Source organism: Corvus moneduloides, chromosome Z, assembly GCF_009650955.1.
Source record: "Corvus moneduloides isolate bCorMon1 chromosome Z, bCorMon1.pri, whole genome shotgun sequence".
Taxonomy (NCBI): Eukaryota; Metazoa; Chordata; class Aves; order Passeriformes; family Corvidae; genus Corvus; species Corvus moneduloides.
In genome coordinates, this window is record NC_045511.1 from 21,630,163 (window position 1) to 21,652,889 (window position 22,727).

Genomic DNA, 22,727 nt, shown 5'->3' on the forward strand with positions numbered 1-22,727 from the left:
ATGCGAATGCAGGAGGGTAAAACAGCCTCTAGCAAGCACCCCAGCATGCCTCTTGCTCTGTAGAAAACTTGCCTGTACAACTATTTCTTTTGGCTGGAGGCTCCACAGTTCTGAAACTTCTTATGAAAAGGGAAAAAAAAAACCAAAATAAGAGAAAGTATCCCTAAAGGCCTCATTCCATGATTTGAAAGCCAATTTTTAACAGCACACATAACTTTCAAGATTAGATGCCCCGAAGCAAAATAGAGTTCAGAAAGTTTGCATTTTTTTCTCCACAGGAAATGTTTGGAAGTTCCATGAAATTGTGTGCAGGGACTGCTGGCAAGGGGTGGGAAGGGCAAGCCCCAAAATAGAGAAGTGTAAAAGCAGGACATGTTTTTTAAAAATACAGTGTTGGGCAGCTGCCTTGGAAGACAAACATATTTCAGGTCTGAAAGGTTAGAGTGCTTGTCCCACCATTTTAATCATGGAAAGGCTTCAGACAACTGACCCCTTGCAGTGATACTGTGCCTCATTTAGATCTCTTTTACAGCTGTTTGGGCCAAAGTGAGTCAATTCACTTAATGAAACTCCTCCTGATTTACATCATGGTAAGTAGACTTGGAAGCAATCAGAGAGAGTAATTCTGGCATATTCCATTAACCTACATTCACACAAAAATGCTGTCCCTTTCTCTTCTCCCTTTAATTTCTATTATGCTCAGTTCTGATTCATGAGGCTGGAAGTTGGTTCATTCCTGTCTTCACACTTAAGATAAATAACATAACAGATGTGTCACTGTGAAGCCCTACATGGATCGCTATTTTTCTCCCACTGAATTGTGACTTGGAAACAATGTTGGATGACAGTTGTGGACATTGAAAATTGCTTGAAATGTGAGGGGAATATTAAATTCTGAACTCAGTCCAGCCTTTAATAGTGTGCCAGCCTTTGTCATCAGTTACTTAACAATAGATATGCATTCTACTAGAGAAAAATGCCCCGTGGTATTATCTCCATATACACAGACTGTAAATTATCATATGGCACTACAGAACATGGCTGCAACATGGGCCTTTGTAATCTTTTGGGTTTTGTCTACTGGAACCCTCTTTGGCTAATACAATGCAATTTGGCACCCAGTGATGAAGAGGAGGTGCAAGGTACTTTATTCATACAGTTCTTTGTGCTTGGAGATTTTATTTTTGCAGTTTGTTGGGGGGGTTTTTTATTATTTTGTTTGTTTTCTTGTTTGTTGTGGTTTTTTAATGTATCTGTGTCACAGTAAGTCTGGACATCATGGCTCCTTCGTACTGGATGCTGCAGAAATCTTCCACTGCTATTGTGGTTCTCCGTGGGGTTTCCTTTTGCAAGTAAATATATAACCACTGGTTATATATTTTTATTAGTGATAGGAAGAAGATAAAGAAACTGTGAGAAGTAGCAGGGTCACTGTGTTAGAGCTGGCTTGTGGCAAGCATTGCAAATGGAAACAGGGCTTCTCCATGTATTTCTATGAAAGGGACAAAAGAAAGGGATGACATAAAAATTCAAGAGGACTGGGAATACTTAAAACCACATAGTAGAAGAAGTAGTGCATCTGTTGAAAACAGTTATTTCAATGTTATTTCAAGAATAACTACTTCCATAGGAGTATTTCACTATTTACCACTTGCAGAAAGTCTCTGTTGACAAGCACACATGCATTAAGTCCTCAGGTCCTTGGCAAAATGGATAAAAATTATTTTCTGTGACACACCAACCCCTTACAAGGGAAAATTTTACTATGATAAAAAAAATTGCTAACATTTTGTTTTGTAGAAACCATTTTGAAATATTTTGAAAGCTGTTCTGCACCAGGACACTTATTTTTTACATCAGTGAGAGAGGAAATGGACATTTGCTGAAAGCAAATGAAACCTGTGGAAATGTTTTATAGACAGTACATTGCCTTATTCACACCACAGTTTCCTTAAAACATTGTAACAATGACTTTCTAATGTTGAACTTATATTTTATAATTTATGCTGCTTCATTTCTTTTGGCATATCATTCAGTGAGAACAATGAGGAGGTCGGTCAATCCTATGTTTGTTTCTATTGATTGTCATTATTTATTCATTAGCTCATTTATTTGTGTCATGCTGGCAATACACATGACACTATACAGATAAGAAAGCATTGACAGTCAACATGCAAATGCACAAAAGGAAGTTACAATTCAACATTATCAATTCGACTAAGGACTGTCTTGCTAACTCCAGTAATTTTAAGAATTCTGGGGTTTGGTAATTTTTTTTTTTCGTTGCTTTTCTGGCTGACATCAGTGAGACTCACCTGGGGTTTTGCACTGACATCAACATGAACTAGTGACAATCTATGGGAAACTGGGGAGACTTATGGCTTAATAGGGGCATTATGAAAAAATATTTGATGTGCTTGAAAGGGGAAGCAACAGCAGAATTCTGTTTCTTCCTTAAGGACCAGGTAAAACAAGCAAGCAACACAATGAATGTAAAATTTTATAGAACCATGATAAATATTTAGCACTGAGACTAAGTACTGGGAGTACCTTAAAGTCCTGGTTGGGAGTCACCACTGTCACAGCTGGACCTTTGGGAAAAATTTCTTATTGTTTGCTCCAGCCATAGCACAAGTTGTGACTAAGTGCCATGACTTTGCTTTTAAACACTCATAATATGACACTTTTTTCTTCTTTTTTTAACTTTTTAATGTTTTTCCCCCTATATTTCTTCCTTTTTTTTTTTTTTAATTAGTAACTTTCAACATTTATGTCACATTCATAAGTGGGCACTAAAATCACAAGAGGACTGGATTCACAAACCTGGCCTTATGCAACCTTTCCAGATTCTACAGTCCATTGTTTAAGATATAATTTCCTTAAGGTGTTGGAAACTTAAATTCACATTCGTACTTTCAAGCAAAGAGGAAATTTAAACTCCCATCTTCCTCTTCCCAGACAATTACCCTCGTCATTTGAGGTGACATAGAAAAGTACAAATTTATTTGACACTTCTTTTTGTTGTGGCATCTGAATTCCTTTGTAAGTCTATCACCCCAGTTTGAAAATACTGTATTTAGTATTGTGTATTTTGGACATTTCTAGTTGTCCTTCAATTCTGCTTCCCAATTGACACAGTCTAACCCAAATATGTGAAAACTTTAAGCTGAAACTGTGCCTTCAGGAAATAAATGCTTTCCTGAAGAGAAACTATTCACCATGTTGCGCTCCAGGCTCAGTCCAGCAATGATTTATGTCTATACTTAATTTTGCACCAGGGGTAGCTGTGCTGAAGTCAGAGGGACTGCTTAGAGTTCAGAAAGTTAAGCACATGCTAAAGATTTTGTGGGATTGAGCTGATGAAGAAGAATTCTGCTATTAACAGGCGGTAGAAAGAGATGAGCAGTTTGAGTCCTTCAGCATCCCTTAATCCAGCCATTAAACCACATCCATGTCTTGCTGTGCTTATGAGGGTCACAGCAGAAATGGAATAGTTCTTAAAGAACCTGAAGTGCCTGAGATCCCTGTGGTTTCAAGTTGACTGGATTTGTGCTGCAGCTGCTCTTTCCCTCCAAGTTGTCCATCTGCATGCTCTGTGTCCAGTCTGGCACAGTAGAGAGAGCCCAGGTTGCTGGAGGGGCCAAGAAGCTAATTCTTGAGAATTAGTGTTTGGACTTTGTACCCCAAAAGGTCAGGTGCCTCCAAATCCATGGACTTCAAAACTGTCCCAAGATTTCTAGAGGTCTTCCAAAGGGCGTTAGTGAGAAAATGCATGTGGTTATAGACAACAGGGCTACAATGATGGTGAAGGGTCTGGAGGGGATGCTACACAAGGAGTGGCTGAGGCCACTTTGTTCACCTTGTAGAAGAGGAGACTGAGAGGAGACCTCATTGTGGTCTTCAACATCCTCGTGAGGGGAATTGGAGGGGCAGCACCAATCTCTTCCTCTCTGGTGACCAGGGACAGGACCTGAGGAAATGGCTGGAGCTGTGTCAGGGGAGGGTTAGTTTAGATATCAGGAAAAGGTTCTTCCCCCAGAGGGTGCTGGGCACTGCCCAGGCTCCCCAGGGAATGGGCTCAGCCCCAAGGCTGCCAGAGCTCCAGGAGCATCTGGACAATGCTCTGAGGCACAGGGTGGGATTGTTGGGGTGTCTGTGGAGGGTCAGGAGTTGTATTCGATTATCCTGGTGGGTTCCTTCTGACTCAGGACATTCTATGGTTACACAGGTGGTAGGAACACATGAAATAAATAAAAATTAAATTATTTTTGTTGCTCCTTAAACACACAGATTACTGTTATGTCACTTGTGACAGAAGAGCATAGGGCCAAAATCTGGAAGTGTACTCATAGCCCAGGAAAAAAAATGCCTCCTGTTACCTTCAGTTATGACTACCTTCAAACTCCTTTTTCTAAGCGCAAAAAAAGAGACCTGAAAAAGGTCTTAACACTTGGTATTTGCTTTTCCCAGTTGTGAATAACCAAATCAAAGGTATATGACTATTTCTCATTTAAATAAAAAAAAAAAAATAAAGGTACTTCCCTCCTCTGTGATTTTAGTCCTTGGAAAAAAACCACTATTCAACAGTCAGGAAAAGGTTCATCCTGAGTTAGGAAATGGTTACAGATCTGAGGTAGATCAGTTCAGCTGCTTCCCCACCAAATAATTCCTCTATGACTGCACAAATCACCTGGACACAGCTCCTCAATCTTCTAAGATTTCCCTTGGAATCGAAGGGATTTAACTTCCAAAATTATCTTGAGGCTCTGGGCTACAACCTGTTTGATACTTTGTTTCCAACAGATAAAAATATGGAGAATATTTCTTCTATACTCTTTTGACATGACATCAGGTTAGAAAACATTTGATGCATGTAAGAAACTTAGGGTAGGAAATAGTAAGACAAATGGCAAACAAATCCTGTATATATCTAAAAAGGTGCAACTTGACTTTGAGCAGCTGAATATGGCTTGAATAAACTGGTTGCACTTATTTACGTAGAAGTTTTTTAAGCTAGCTGACAAAATATCATTTGATCACTTGACAATTAAAAATATGTTCAACAGTATCAATAAATTAGTACCTAGTGCTTGTTTCCTAATGTATTGTATCAAGTGAAGGGCAAAGATGAAAATCCATAATATGAAATCAATTCCATTCAAAGCCAGTAAGCCCAAACAACATTAGGAGATTTGAATTATTTCCCCCTGACCCCACCATCTTGTTTTTATTAAATAGGAATCAAACTGGGGCTTTTGGGAATAAGATGATCAGATGATTTTGCTTAGTAAACAGTAACACCTAGAGATTTGATTTCTGGCCAGTTCCTGTGTTTGGCAGGGATGCTGTTTGTCAGGGAGCACTGCTTGCAGACTGATTCATTGTGCACTTTGATTCACAGATAAGAAGTTCAGTCAGTGTGTTTCCCACAAAACCAAATTCCTGTGCTTTGGTGATGAACCAGCTGATGGAAGAGGGGTTTCAGGGAAGGAGAATGAAGGAGAGAATCCAGTGCAAACAGATATGTGTTTGTAGGGAGCATCTTTGATTTCTAGGTGGTGGTTGCGTGGTTTATCTCAAAGGAGTTACTCAATGCTTGGTGTAAGCAGAGTATCATTAGAGTGACTAATGCACCCCTAACAAAAAGTACAATGCAGAGGAATGTTAGATCTGTTTTTCTAAAATATATCTGTAGTAAATCCAGTGAAACTGTTGTGTCTGCAGCAATGTTACCTTAGCAATGAATGTGCAACCCAAGGGGAGGGCTTACTGACTGTAGACTTGCAGTGAAGTATCCTCAAAGTCCCGAACTTTGAACACAGAAAACAGGTAATGCATCCTCTATAAAAATGTTCTGCAGGTTCTCCTCTTTCAGTTCTAAATCACATCCTTTTCTTGATTTGCTGATTTCAAATATTGCATGCATCGCCTGTATCTTCTTATTAGTAGTCACAGTCCACCTAATGTACAGCTGCATTTCATGAGCAGAGCACCCTCTTTACAAGCTCTCTCGTTTGCTTATGTGCCTATAAATATATAAATGCTTTTTAAGAAATGTTTAGGGTTTTTCTTCTGCGTTTATTGCAAGGGAACACAAAATACATGAAAAAGCACAAAAAGAAGCCTTTGGGTGTCTCTGAAATTCAGTCTCGTTCTCCCAGGAGAACCGGTGGGTGTGGTGATATGCTGTGCTATTTATGGGTGAGTAAGGATCAGTATGGGACTTCCAGAAATGCATGGTGCTTTGTATTGCTGGAAAAATCTCTGGAACTTTTGGTCGTGCTACTGACAGTGAAATCCCACAAGCCCTCAAGTCCATGATGAAATTCGTGGCTAGAATCATTTTAAGTCTCCCCATTTCAGCTCCCATTTAAAGAGATCAGTTGCCATTTGAAGCCTTCAAATAAATGATGACATGCAAACATAGCCTTTACAAATTACTGTTATTAATCATTCTTCTTCCATCCTATGGCCTTTAAAACCCTTGTGGGAAGAGAACCATTACTCAGAATCTCAACATGAAGGGATGTGCACAGCAGCAGTTCTCCTCTGGAGAGGCTGTGCAGCCATGCAGACATGTGTACATCATGTCCTGAGTCTCCCTGTCCTACAACAACCAGTCCTAGCCAGGACACTGGGTGACGCCTCTACCTACACTGCAACGAAACCATACTCCAATTGCAGACTGGATAGTGTCTGTATTATATATTGACATCATAGGACAGTTTGGGTTAGAGTGGACATTTTAAAGGCCACCTAGTCCAATCCACAGCCATGGGCAGGGACACCTTACACTTGACCAGGTTGCTCAGAATCCCATCCAACCTGACCTTGAAGCCCTGTCCAGCCTGACCTTGAGATTCAATGTCCTTTGAAGCAAAGCTTTAATCAGCTCATTCTCCTTAAGCTTCTCATAATTAAGGAATATGTGTTTGGCATTGCAATATCAAGTGTTTGATATTGTCCCCAATAACAGGATGAAGAACCTGGTTTCCAGCCCAGAAACACATTTAGACCAGAATAAACAGTCCAATATATGATAGATATCCAACGGGTATAACCAGGGGAAAATTAGTTTCCTAAAGTTCTGACCAGTGGGAAAAGAAGTGGGTACCCAAAAAATGCTGAATGTCCTTTCATCAGGGTCTACCCCTTGCTATTGAAGAGGCCAAAACCCTTGTTTGTTGCAGGCCAAAGCTGAGGTAAGATGAACCTTGGCTTTATTGGCAATGGATGGAGGCCACAGAAGACACCAAACGAGCCATGAAACAAATGTTAGGAAAGGTGAGGATAGGTCATGAAGATGAGTGATCAATGCAGGTGTGGGACACCTTGGTGGAAAAGGAATTGTAGGTGTTCTGTCTTCCCCATTACCTCACGATTTATGTATTTATATAGCGAAACTGAGATCCTGTATCCAAATCAGACACTTATATTTCTACATGAAAAACTGCATGTTGAAAAGCTGGAATTACAGAAAAATATCACACAATTATTTAAGAGCTGGCAAAAATGCCTCCTACTCAGAGACTTTGGGAATACAATGTGCTTAATTTTTCAAAAAGACTATGTGGAGTTAATTGAGTACCTCTGGAAGAAAAAAAAATGCCAAAACTCTTAAAAAAACAATGAGAAAGGTTGAACAAACCTAGAAGCTGAAGTCTGGTAAAATCAAAGGAGAAATCAGGCACAGAATTTGTAGTTGGCAGGGGGTTTTGTGTTTATTTGAGGGGTGGGGGGAGGGGTGGTGGGGATTTTTAATTCATTTGCTTGTTTATTTTCTGGGGTTTTTTCAGCCAGGAAAGTCAATCTATCACTGATTCCACAAGTTCAACTTAGACTACAAGCAGACAAGTATTCATCAAACACAAATTATTCACTAAGCCAAAACCCCTTTCCACAGCCTGGCTCAGTTATCTCACAGAACTGCATGGTGAGGTCTGTGGAAGTGCCTGGTGGAGGTCTGACTTTCTGCTGGCTCCTGCAGCCAACCTCTGGCTTTTCCAGCAGCTCTTTTCTATCTGGGATGGTCCTGGCAAAATCCCAACCCGATGAATTGGAACAAGTGTTTTTAGAGGTAGATATGCTGAGTATATACTGCTTGAGGGAATCTTCTGAGACTTGGGCAATCTTTGACCAGAAATTGAGCAACCAAAGGTCAAGATCCTGGGAGTGGCAGGAGGGAAGTCTAAAAGAAAGGAGGAAAATTCTACATAAATCAAGAAAAAGTGGAAGTTGGAAGACGAGTGATGTTAAGTGCAGGAACAATACTTAGGGGGTGATGCTGGAGAGTCAGACTGGAACAAAGAGTTGGAGAGAAGTAAAATCCAAGAAAATAATTTTGCAAACTATACTGGAATCACTGGCCCCTACAGAGGGGTAATTCAAGGCCAGGCATACATTATAGCTGGGGAAAGTTAATAATGGCAGTAAAGCCATCATTCCTGCAGTAACTGGAAGTGGTGCACAGGAAGCTATTTTCAATTTGGTGACTATGTGAGACTTTCAATAGCTATTAGGAGGATAATTAGGGGTAAAATGAACATTAAATCAATGTTTGCGAGCTAAGCTTTATGTGTGTGTGTATGAATAAGCACGTCTGCTTTTGCTTTCACTAAAACAGGACAAAACTTTCCCCTCAAAGTCGTATTTTTTTTCTCACAGAAGCAGCATTTTGTCTCATTTTCTGCACTAAACCCACATTATTTCCCTTTCAAAGCACTTTTCTTATTTCCCTGAATTCCTCATGGCTACATTTGTGTAGGAAGGGAGCTCTGCGACATGACAAAAGGAGACTGGGTCACACTGGCAAGATGAAATCTTCAGGGTAAATCACTTACTGATGCAAATCAGAAACCTCCCAGGTCCAGATTGGAGTAAAGACGGGCTTGGAGGCAAGAAACCACACATATGTATGAATCTGCTTAAAACCAGCCGTGGCTGTAGTGAATTTCTGGATAGAGTTGTCTTTTACTAGGGAATTGTTTATTAATAATGACCCTGGGCTCACCGAGTTTTCAAAACCCTCTTTCAGAGAGTACAGTCATCTGCTGCATACATTTCACTACTACCTCCTCACAGCGTGGATTTAAAAGAAAGCACCTTATTATAACAAGGAGAGAAAATGGGTAGCACAGAGGTGCTTGGCCAAATGGAGCAGCTGCTTTTGGCCTGAATAGCTGCTCAGTGTAAATAAGCCGTGGCAGTTTTTCAACTGGGTTCAGAGCCAATGCAATAAGGCAAGAGAAGAACAAAACTAACCAGGTAATTAAAAAAAAATAAAATTAAAAAAAAAGCAGGGAGGGGAGACACAGTTGTGGACTGCATAATATCATGAAATAAAACAAAAATCCTCCTCCCGGGTGTTCTCTTGAGCCGGGTGGAGAGCACTTCTCCCCCCTCCCCAAACTGATGGTCTAAAGAAGACATCGGTGCTGTCAGGGCCTGATGAACTGCTTCCAAGCCACAGGGCAGGGCTTCACGCTGCCTTCACACGGGGAAAGTTTTCTGCGTTTGTCTATGCAGCAACACACATTCTCTCAGATTAATTCCAGCTGTGCAGTGCCTCGCTGGCAGGGTCGTTATGTATTAGTAATGCTGTCTGATTTGAGCAAATGGTCTCCCCTCGCACATCTCACTCTCTTACCAGTGCTTTCTCTCACATGTACATACTAACACAAACCTTGATTATCTTCTTTCTTCCCCCCCCCCTCCTTTTTTTTAACAAAAGAGACCTGATTTTTCTCTAGTGATTTCGATACACAACTGCTCTCCTCATTAGCACAAAGTCCTCACCAGCTTCACCTGGAAGTAGCATCAGACAAAGCTGTGCTGACAGCTTTGTCATTTAGAGGCAGGAGACTGCAAGGACCACCCCGGTGGTGTAAATTAGGAGTAACTCCACCATCAGGGGCTCTTCTGTGTGTGAATCCAGATAGGATGAGAATTGTGCTGACAGCACACAGTTGCAAAGCTTAAGGATGCTTAGTCCTGATTCTTAATTTTCCAACCTATTCATCGCAACCATCAACTTACACAGAGCTGATATCCTTATACATCTACATTTTTCATTTCTTAGCCATGTTATTTTTACAGCTTGCTTCTTATCACAGTGTTATCTTCTGCAGCGGTGGCACACTGTGGGTCATTTCATTTCCACAACAGATATCCAACAGCTCTGAGACTGTCTTCCTCCAAGAATATTACAAATACTTGTTGCATTGGCCGTACATACACACACACACATATATGTGCAGCACTTTACAACACACTGTAAGAACCTACATGTTAAAACTGAGATACGCATCTGTGGTGTCTTGCCGCAAAACAATCCTCGAGGTGGTTTGCCAGAGAGCTTTCCAGCTTCCTTCTTTTCTGAGCATTGTGTCAGTCTGCAAGCCAGTACATGGAGAAAGTGTTTGTTTGAATCAACAGAAATATGATAGTACTCACTAGAAATCTAGTAAAATTCCGAACCATTAATTTTGCATGTTACAGAATCATCTTTCAGCAAAGACTGTAGAATCCTAGAGCAGTTTGGGTTGAAATGGACCTTAATGCTCATCTCATTCCAATTCTCTGCCATGGAGAGGGACACCTTTCAGTGTACCAGGTTGCTCAATACCCCCCCCAACCTGGCCTTGAATGAACAGTCTTCTAAGTTCTAAAATATGTGAGTCAGCACTCAACATTTCATTTATTTTGTTCTTGATCCTTTGCTCTTCCAGCCTTCTCAATTCCTTCTCTTCCTAAAACTGCTGAAAAACTGTTAAAAGGTGTATTTGAAACCAAGTGAGAAATAAGGTTGAAAAACTGAGAAAATTAATTGCGACACCCTATTTCCATGTCCTGGAACTTTTTTCCCCAGGCTTGGGGAAATTTGCTACCACAGCCTTTAGGAGTGATCATGGGCAAACCAGTTCAATGTGGATCCTCAAAGACTTTCAGAAGTCCTCTTACAGACTACCTTCCAGTTGTTGGCTTCTTTGTCCCTCAGTTTTCCACATAAAATGGGAATTGCTGTATGAAAATGGGGATTGCTGTGTTAAAATGAGGATTGCTGTATTGTCCTTCCTTGCAACTGATCTTTCCAGAACTTCAGCGTGTAACACAGCTGTAAGACTGCAGCAGGAGCTCCACATCATTGGTTTTGGAGAATATATGAATAGGGTCAATCTGTGCTGATTTATAAGCTCTTACAGACCAGAGTCACCATCTGTAAGGCTGGAGGGCAGACCACCACCCTGCTCCATGGAATCATAGAATCATTAAGGTTAGAAAAGAACTCTTAGATCACCAAGTTGAGCCATAAACCCAGCATCATGCTCGCCATTAAACCATGTCCTCAAGTGTCATATCCACATATTTTTGAACACTTCCAGAAATGGTGACTTCACCACTGCCCTGGGCATCTTTCCTAATGCCTCATCTGAACCTTTCCTGGTGCAACTTGAGGCCAGTTCCCATGTGTAAGATCTTTATCTGACTTCTGCAGATACTGTGTTGGAGTAAAGGTAGAGAGAAACACTCTGCTTCTACTGCTGAGAGCTGTGGGCAGCTATGTGTGGTTCACAAATACATTATGTTCTAACTTTTGAAATACTAAGCTTAAAAACTGACTCTGAATATGTATAGTAGCAGCAAAATGCTCAGAGAAAGAGAAATATCAATCATAACTTTTGTATAATGTACCTGCCTGCTGCAAGGTCCTTCTGAAACTCAGTTTAGTGTCACCACAGTTTCAGGCCATGCTGAGAAACCTTATCATACTGCCAGGGAATACAATAGAGGTGGTGGGGATTTTGTGGGGGTTCCTGTGGCTCACATATCTGTGACTTGACAGCCATGTGGTTCTGGTTAACATTTTGGAGAGCTGTCCAAAGTGGAAAAATGCTATAAAAACAGAGAATGTTACTGAAAATGTGCCCAGCTATTCTATCTTGTCCGTGTGACTGCTCTGGGGGGCTGATTTCTCATTGTTTTGGTGTGCACATCCCCCTTGGGGAAGTCAGCCTGCACATTTTATATCTGCTGCTGGATGAGGAACTGCAACACATCTACTTCTTGCAGAGGTTTCTCAGGTGCCATGTTTTGAAGTAACTGTTTGCCCACCCAGCCCATGAAGCCCAATATATCTGCCCTAGCCTCAGGTCTTGGTTTGTAACCTTAATATCTCCATGTATTTTAATATTCATCTCACAGTATTAATCCCTTTGCTTCATAGGTCTGGGCTGTATTAGTAAGTTAGTAATGTCCATTGCCAAAATATCCAACTGCCCTTTAAATTTTCTGCTGAGGCCATGCTGAGTGCTTGGACATTGCTCATGTTCAGTAACATGCAAAATTAAATATGTAAAATGATGTGTAAAATGGGATCCATTGCAATGGATGTTGATTTATTTAGTGGAATGGATGTCTGCAAGTTTGTTATTTTCCTTGATCAGAGAGAAATATTCTCCTTCTACTGCCATAAGTAGTGATACAAATTACGTTCATAAATGATTTTGGGTAGAGTGGTTAGGAAGAAGCCTTTGATCCTTGAGCCATCAATAGTTCTTTGCCTTCTTTGGAGCACATTAAAATGCTGGCCTACTATTTAATTCTACAAGCATCCCTAACACTCATTTCTTATGTAGGTAAGAGAGTCCCTTGTGTACAGTGTCCTTCAGTTTCATTTCCATGATACAGCTTTTGAGGAAATCAGAGCCAGAGAACTATATGCCTCTAGTAAAGGCCAATGTACAATAGTTCAGACATATTTAGGACAAAGCAATGGCATAAGCTAAATAAATAAATAAATAAATACACAGCCCTGCAGTGGATGAGGGGAAAAAAAAGAAAAATAGGTTTCTGGTATAAGGTTACTGAGTGCCAAAAGAGTGAGGCTGAACTTCCTCAAGATGGCAGGAATAAAAATATTGATAAAAGCAGTAGCAAAATAAAGTGTTCCAATTTAGTGACACTAGTTCTCCAGAAATAATTTAGAAGACTATGCGAGAAGGAAGCACAAAGAGAACTAAAGGTGAAGAGTAAAGATAAGAATGATTCATAAATTGAAGATGATATTTTTATCCCTTCTGCTGCTAAGAAATAATGCGCAATGTAACAAGTACTTCTTCAAGGGCACTGAAGGAGCTCTGCACTTTAGATATTGAAAATAGAAAAGCCAAGAAGAATATGTCCAAAATGCTTGAAGGTGTGGGGTAATAGTATTTTATTTCCTCAGTAATTGCCATGTATTAAAGCTTGAACTGACTCTGAAGATGCATTCTTGTAAAGAGGAACAAAAGATTAAATGGAAGCAATCTACAAAAATGGACTGAAGAGAAGGTTGCTCATAACCATAGGAAAGGAAAAATGAAAGTAGGAGGAATGTAAGAACATATCTCCTACCTTCATTTTCTCTAACCAGGCTCTGGGCACTTTAACATCTTTTGTAGGTAAGACACCACTGCGAAAGGCAGTACAAAGGTTGTTCAAGGCAGAAATGAACTGCCAGTCAAAGTGTGTTTCAGAGATCAGATTAAATATTTCTATATTTATTATAAGTGTACATCTTGAACAGATCTTTGCAGGATGACAGAGAGATAAAATTGGCAGTTTCTTGGTCTCGAGTATAAATGGTTTAACCCTTTGCAAAAGTGTTGAATTCAGAATTACTTTTGTAGAACATTAGAGGAGAACTAGTGTTCTCGCAATCAGTGGCTTGGATTAAGAGTTCGGCTTCCAAGATTTAGTCCATACTCTCCATGTGCATTGGTGTTGACTTGCCCAGAGGACTCTTCACTTTTTCTGGTTTGTCTTCTGAGTTGTCCATCTCATCTCTCAGATCTTTGGTATTTCAGGGCTTGCCTCTTTACCATGTTACGAACAACCAAAACTCCTTGTGACTCATAATACCGAGGAGTATAATTTTATTAATTAAATAATACAATTCATGCATCATCTCAAATTGAAACCATATCCTCCTGCCTTTTAATTTTTAAACCTCTGAGATAAGGCCTGGGAGAATGAAATCTGCCAGGTAGGAAAGAGCAGGGACTGCTTTTTCAAAGGCACAGTAACCCTTCACTCCTCTTAAGCAAGTGGGAGCAAAACATTTTCAAGATTAGGGAGTACAAGACCTGTGATGGCTCCACAGATAATGTCTCAGGATCAGAATCAGAAAGTAGAAGACCTGTATCACTCTGTATTTCTCCATTAACTGGTGCGGTCTGACTCACCAAAGCTGACAGAGAGCTGACTTAACTCTAGAAAGGCTCTTTTTCCTAGCAGAATGAACTGTGTAGAAACAGGACACATCTTTTTTTCTTAAACTAACCATGCAAACTCGAGCATATTGGTTTGATCATAAAATGCTAGTCTAGAGCCAAATCCTTCCCTTACTTAAGAATTTAAACAATAATGTGCAAATTGGCCCTTGGCAACTCCTTTCTCTTGAGTATGTGAGCTGTGACCTTGATGGCAGCATATTCTGTGTTTTCTCACAATACAATTTTCATTACTTTTTTCCCTAAGTACAGTAGCCTTACTAACAGTGGTGGTGAAACACAAATTCTTGGCATGCTTATCAAGAGAGAATTTTAAAAATTCTTGAGAAGTGTTGGTGAAGTGGTTGAAAAAATTTGGCATGGAATTTCAATGCCTTGCTCTGTTACAGATTTGGGATTTAGGGTTTTTTGAATAATAATAAAAAGGCCCTGAAATACTGCAAGTTGGGTACCATTGACTGACAAATCTGTTTCCTTTGTGAGAAAAGAAGTACAATTCCAGTTGAATTGTTCATGTTTGATGAAGATGTAACGGAATTTAACAGCAAAAGGCACAAATCAGGAAGCAAGGAAAAGAAACCTTTTCTCCACCTTGCTGACGAATAGATGAATGTCCTCTGTTTTGAGGAATACTTTTCATAATCTGGTGACATCTAAAATATGAGTTTTAGATATGTATTAAAAAGAGGTGTGAAATAAGTTATAGCATATCTGAAAAAAAACTCATCATAATGTGGAGAGGTTAAAACATGAAAATATATAAAATTCAATTATATAATATATTAGGGACAAAAAACCCTCAGGGTTTGCTTTTCATTACTCAATGTGCATGCAATGATGCCTTAAAATGTTTTCTATCATATATTAAAAATGTTTAAAAGCAAGTAGTTCTGTCCTGTGAGTGATGTGAAGCAGGAGAATGATCCCAAGAGATAAAGCAGTGGTACAGTGGTGGCCATCTGGTATAGAAGAAAATACAAGTCACTGTTAAATAATCAGAGATAAATAGGTGTTAGGGTGACAGAAAAAGAAGTAGCTGTCCAAACCAGATTTTAACAAGTTTTTGAAAAGTTGAGGAAATTTCCTGAAGATTGGATGGCTGCCAGTGAAATCCCTGAATTTGAGCAGATCAGAAGAGATGGCTCAGTAAACTGGTTAGTCAGATGTCAGTCTGACCAAACTACTGGAACGTTTAATTAGGGACTCAGTCAAAAAATAATTAGAGGCTGAAAATACACATATACTGGTCAACATGTTTGCATGAAAGTAGGTATTGTCAAACAAACTTTTTTTGGTTTTTTTTCAGCATTGAAGGTCTGATAAAAAGCAATGGTGTTGACATAATAGACTTGAATTTCTCTAATGAATTTGACTTTTAGATTAAAAACCAGCACATTATATTGAATTAACAGGGCACACATTAGAGGGATTAAAACTCCCTGTCTGACAGGTCTTGAAACAGAGTCTTTAATGTGGAGAAATCCATGAGTTGAGTTACTGCTAGTGCAGTCTTCAAGGGATTAGGGTCTTAATCCAGCTCACTTTAGCATTTCTATCAATGAGATAAATCTTTACCAGTAAAATCTGCAGATGCCACAATGGTTTTAAAATGACAAGTAATGAGTGCAGTAATGAGTGAAATGCCTAACCAGAGGTTCAAAATCTATTAGAGTAAGTTCATAAACAAAACAAAATGTGCAACACCCATCAACAGAAACTATGGATCAAATTTATAAGGTGGAAGACAGTGAAAAAGAAAAGCAAGTGAAAATTAATCTCAAAAGTAGGAAATATAAGACAATGACTGTCTCAATATGGGATTTAGGATTGATATTTGAATTACTATGGTCTCAGAAAATACCAAGAGGGAAATATCATAGAAAATATGAAATATTGTCACTGTGTTATAATTATAAGATTGTTTTTAAAGGAAACGTTTTCCAAATTTTCAGATAAAATGACACTTGGAAAGAAAAATGGCAGTCTTTTCTTCCAAAAATGTCAATACAAAATATTAGATATTTCCAAATGTTCTTTCAGCTCTCTTGGTCACAAAATTTATGTTGATTTTGACCACACTTCATGAATAACTCACATCCCTCTGGAGCCATGCTTTGTTGATGGGTTTGTTGGGATTTTTTTCCTAACGAATGCACTTATTCAAAACAAAACTCAGTCATCTCCGATCATTACTCAGCATTGTTAGAAAAGCTACAAAATTTCTTGTGGCTTCTTGAAATATAAATGGAGTAAGAAAAGAAAAGCATATGGAAGGTAAGTATTATCAATTTCTATTTGGGGAAAAAAGCCTTTCTGTGTAATTTTAGAACTGTGTGTGGCTAGGGACATGTGGGAAAATTACATAGCAGTAGAATGGGCAGAAATGGGTATTTTAATTTTCAAGACCCAATTATAAGAATGCTCTTATATTAAAAGTAAGAAAAATTCAAACTTGAAATTGCACCCAATTTTCTACTAGTGGCAGTTGCAGTATATTGTATCTGCTCATCAGCCAACATGGCAGATTCCCTGTTATTCAAAATCTTTAAGGTATCTCTCTAAAAAATGTTTGGTTTAATCCACCTTTAGGAAAAAGAAATTCAGACAACACACCTTACATACAATAGATCATCATTACCTGTCTTTTCATGTACAGAAGATGGAAAATGAAATCAAATCAAGCTGAAAAAAAACCTCACCATTAAAAAAACAACCAGAAAATTGTTTGAAAAAAAAAAAACCCTCTCAGAATTAGTGGACCTTTTGTAAAAAGGTTTGAATTTAAACTTTTATAATTTTACTCTAAGGTCATGCTCAGACAATTTAGAATGCTTTAGATTTCTTATTAAAGAAAAAATAGAGTAACTCCCAGCTCAACCTCTGAAACTCCCTCTAGAGCATCAGTGATACTCAGTTACAATTTCTCTCCCTGCAGCTGGGGTAAAACCCCTCCTTCTGCCTGTAAGTGCTCTGACCTTCCCCTGTAAACGCTGGTCTGCTGCCACATGGTTCCCCCTGTGCTCAGAACACTCTTTTGTAGTTGTTTTACCTCTTATATCTGAGCACTGTCTATGTTTAATTCTAAGTCATTTTTCTAAATGCACCCATGAGCACACGCACTGTGCATCCAGTTTGGTCGTCTTCTTACACATGCATGCAATTATATGCATTTCACTTAACCTGGATCCCAGCAAGGATGTGCTGGTGGGGAATGTGAAGCTCAAGGACAGCAGGAGTGGCATCCTGGGCCGGCATCACCCAGTGTGGGCAGCAGGGCAGGGGAGATTCTGCCCTGCTCAGGTGAGACCCCACCTGCAGAGCTGCCTCCAGCCTTGGAAATAACAGCACAAAGACCTGGAGCTGCTGCAGCCAGTCCAGGGAAGGGACCAGAGTAATCAGAAGGATGGAGATCCTCTGCTGTGGGGAGAGGCTGAGGGGATTGGGATTGTTCAGCCTGCAGAAGAGGCAGCTTTGGGGCGACCTAATTGTGGCCTTTCAGTACCTGAAGGGAACCTGCAAGGAAGATGAAGACAGACTATTTACAAGGGCCTGGAGTGACAGGACAAGGGGGAATGGCTTCACACTGACAGAGAGTAGGTTTAGGCTGGATATGGAGAATGCTAAATTACTAAGCCACTATCCAACATATTTGTAGAAGTGATGTGGTGAAGTCTGCACTGACTGGAAAAGGGAAAACACAGACCTTGTTCCTAAAAAGGGATAAAGGAAGACCCAAGGGACTACAGACCAGTCAGTCTCACCTAGCAAGATCATGGAGCAGTTTGCTGTGGAAACTGTGCTAAGGCACATGAAACATAAGGAGGTGACTGCTGGCAGCCAACATGGATTCACTAAGGGCAAATTGTGCCTGGCACATTCAGCAGCCTTCTCTTTGGGGTCGCAGTGTTAGGGGATGATGGAAGAGCAGCTGACTTCATCAGCCTGGGCTTCTGCAAAGCATTTGACTCTATCCCACATGACATCCTTGTCTCTAACCTGCAGAGACACGGATTTGACAGATGACTCTGGTGGATAAGGAATTGGCTGGATGGTCTCACTCAAAGAGTTGCATTCAACAACTTGATGTCCAAGAAGAAGCCAGTGGTCAGTGGCCTCCTCAGGGGTTGGGATTGGGACTAGTGCTGTTTAACATCTCTGTTGGTGACACAGGCAGGGGGATCAATGCACCCTCAGCACAATTGCCAACATCACGAAGCTGTGTGGTGAGGTCACACACTTGGCGGAAGGGATGCCATACAAAGGGACCTGGACAGGATGGAGAGGTGGGAATGTGCAAACCTCAGGAAGTTCAGCAAGGCTGAGTGCAAGGTCCACCTGGGCTGGCGCAATCCCCAGCACAGGTACAGGATGAGCAGGGAATGGACTGAGAACAGCAGTGAGGAGGAGAACTTGAGGATGTTGGTTAATGAGAAGCTGAACAAGCCAGCCATGTGCCGTTGCAGCCCAGAAACCCTCTGTGTCCTGGGCTGCATCCCTAGAAGTCTGGGCAGCAGGGCAAGGGAGCATCCTGGCCTAGTGGAAAGTGTGCCTGCCCATGTCCGTGGGGTTGGAATGAGATGATCTCTAAGCTGCCTTTTGACCAAAACCATTCCATGATTCTCTGTTTCTACGTGGCTCATTACATCACACTCTCTGTGTCTGACATGATAACTTATTTACTAGCTCCATAACTCAGCAACTAATCCACTGAAACACGGCAAATCGTTTTTTCCTTCTGTTTCTTTAAATATGAAACACTGCAATGCAGAAGTGTTTGGACACGTTGCAATACCCTATTTTGATATTCTTTCAAACCTAAGTGTTACTGCAACTATCTGAAAATATGTTGTGAATACTTGGCAGGTACTTTTTTCCTCCATTTCCCTACTGTATACATGGTGAGTTGTGGACTTGGAGGATGACATTTTTGACAGATAAAACTCCCATCAGAGTCCATGCCTTGTATTAATTCATAGTGATATTTTGATATAAATGTTAAAAGAAAGAGTCTGTGTGAAAGAATTTTTGACTGCAAATACCAGACAAAATTAGAATGACAATTACTCAGATCTTAATTCAGTGTAAATACAAATATCTATTTAATCCTGTGTTGACTTAGTAAACCAGAGATGCAAGGTACTACTTTTCTGGCCTATCCCTATTTTCATATAATGCAGAGTTTTGGTGAAAATCAATAAAATTTTTCAAAAATTATGTGTATATTAGGTTGCCTAGAGAGGTTGTGAATGCCCCATCCCTGAAAATGTCCAGGGCCAGGTGGGATGGGGCTTGATAGAACCTGGTTTAGTGGAAGGTGTCCCTCCCCATGGCAACTGGATAATATTTAAGGCCCCTTCCAACCCAAATCACTCTGTGGTTCCATATTTGCCATTTCCAATTCTTCCTTTCTCAAGGCACTTTGTGTTGTTCTTTGGCTGTTAGCAGCTTGGATAGTCCACCTGCAAAACAAAAGGTCAAACAGAAAGACAGAGGCAAGCTGATAAATATAAATGGTTCCTAAAAACATCTACAGAGAAGATTAAACCTTCTGAAAGTTCTGGAGGAATCTTGAATATGAAGAGCAGGACTTGCTAGGATTTTTTTCTTCTTTTTCTTCCCAAACATGGGAGACCCAGTTTAATGACATATGAAGCTATTTCACGCCTGTAGTGCAAATGCTGTTATCTTCCACTGACTCCATCTTAGAATCTACTGCTTCTTTCTGAGGCAGGATTTTGCTGTTGTCGCACATGTCTGTGGCAGTGGTGGTCCTGGTGGTTTCCACTGTAAATTACATTATTTCTTGAAACATTAATTCAATGCACAGTTCATGAGAAGCTCATGGTGCCCGAGTCTGTCTTTAAAAGAGAACAAACCATTCAGTTATAGATGGACATATCCCCGGATCCTTCTCTCCCAGTCAGAAAGTTTCCAGCACACTTTGGCTGTTGGCTACATTTCACAGGGACAGCAGAGATGCCCAGTCTTGGACTTTTGGAGTTACATGGAAACTTCTGCTCATAACTAAGAATTCTCTTGATGTTTTCCATTACCAGTGCAGAAAAACCTGGGGCATAGTCCAAGTTTCTTTTGTCTCTGTTTTAGCCGTTTTTTGTTTGGTTCTTGTTTATAACTTGTTTGGTTTGTTCTCATTTGGTTTCATTTATAACTTCGTATGCAACAATCCCACTCTTTCCTTTTATGTTGTGACCACCAAGTTGATCTTCTTCAGCTTTACATCAGACTTCTGATATCACAAAATCACTTTTTTGTGTGTTTTGAGACTAATTGGTGCAGAGCATAAGAGAGTAAGATGAGGATGAGCAAGAGGTTACCGCAAGTCTGCTCTGATTACTGGAGTTAGCAGAAATTTCTCCTTTCAATGCAAAAGATTAAAAAAAAATAAACTTCACCTTTAATTACTCCAGAGACCAGAGTCTGTATCAGCTAGGAAAGAACATTTCCCACTCAAATCAATAAGTGTTTTTGAGAGGTGAGAAAAACATACCCAGCAGCCAGTCTATCCTGTTTATGTTAACTAGGATGTGTGTGTGTACCTCTGTATTAATATTGCTCTGTGGTTTTCCAGTTTCTTTTTGTTCGTTCCTCAGCAAGGACAAGGATCATCACATGGTACCATGTGTGCTGTGTTACATAATGATGATTCACCCCCCAGAGGTAGCATAGGGCTGGAAATGATGAAAAGGCTATGCCAAGTTAAAAAACACTCTGCAAGCATTAAAATGCAGCTGTGAGTTTCCACATAGATATCTAGGAAAAAAAAAAAAAAGAGAGAGATAGATACATGTTGATTTATTGAACAGGTTGTCCAGCCTATGTGTAAAATCTTTGTGACAGCAGAGTACGTCTTGACATCCTGCAGCTATCCCTCAGCTTACTCATCTCCTACTGGGAAATGCACTGTCCTTGTTCACTGCCGCCTCCTCTTTCCACAGATATACATTTGCAAGTTGTCTTCCTTTTGTACAAAATAAAAAATAAATCAAGCATGAAAGCCTTTTTCAGGTTTATTATCTTAATTTATAACTTAATATATTCTTCCTTTGCACATGTTCTGATCTGCTTTCTCTCCTTTAAGCATCATAGCAGCATAAAGCAAGCAGTCAAAATCTGAAGTATCTTCTTCTGATAATGGGTTTCTTTGCTGGTTAAATAGGGGTGTTGCAGGCTGTAAACACAGTAGAGACAAAATCAAGTCGCCTGCTTCTTAAAGGGTCTTTTCATGCCAAATAAGGTATCCCTGGTCAAACTCATCTGGTTTGCTTCACCTGATGAAGAGAAAGTCAATGGCAATTAAGCAGTCAGGTCTTAGCATCAGAGGGATATCTCCAGACCTGCTGAGAGCTTTGTTAAAAAATTATTTCATTCAAAATAAGATTGTAAAAAAAAAAGAATGAAAGGGTATTTCATCCAGATGGAGATGTGTTTTTGAATGAATTCTGTTTGTGACAATATTTTCCCAGTTTTCGTCAGCTTTTGTCATCTGTTTAGTTTATTTGTTGTCTGACAACCTTAGAAATAAAATGTTTGCACAAATGTGAAAACTTCCCATTGCCTGTTTTCCATGTCATCCAAAAATTATTAAAAGAGAAAACACAAGAACAAAAGAGTTATGTGATCTAGATGTTTTCCTGGTCCTTAAATCTCTTCCATTGAACACAGCTTTCTACGGACTCAGGAAACAAGCTCATTCCTATGACAAGGAGCTGAAGAGGAAGGTATTAGTCAAGAAAAAGACTAAAAAAGAGGGAAAAGAAACTGTAACACTTCATAAAGCAAGCAGAAATTCAATCTGTTTATACTCTGTTGCCTTCCACATCCTTGGCCAGCCGCACCAGGGCTCGGGGGCTCCTGCAGGATGCAATTGGCCTTATGAGCAAAAATATTCACAAGTCTAACAGCTCACCAAAACTGTGCTCATCTCCTCCAGCCCCAGGCAGATGCATGTGTGTACCTGGAAGCTGTAGGCAGCACAACAATGTAATATTGCAAGTAGGAGCCAAAGCCAAAGCAGAGCTGCAGTTGATCTGCACGGTAATACAGAGTACCTCATGAAGATCTCCTGATGAAGAGCAGGATGTTTTCCACAAGCCACATTCGTATGAACATGGTCCAGTGCTGAAAACAGTTATGTTATAAATGTGGACAAATTGTCCATGAAAAGAGCAGGAGCTCAACAGCCAGACCACAGCAGACAGCTCATTGCACTGCTGTACTACTGTTGAAGCAATGCCTGATGCTTTAACCGTGAATCCCTTCTTTTGGGTGAGAGAAAAGATACAGGTCAGTCCAACAAGTTCAAAGCAAAGATTCTTGTTGAATAGGCTCATCCTTTGCTTGCCTCCTCAGTTGCAACAGAAAGGCTTATGACAACATTGTGCATACAGATTTTCAACTGTTCTTACATATTCTAGAATGCAGAACTTAAATTTTTAC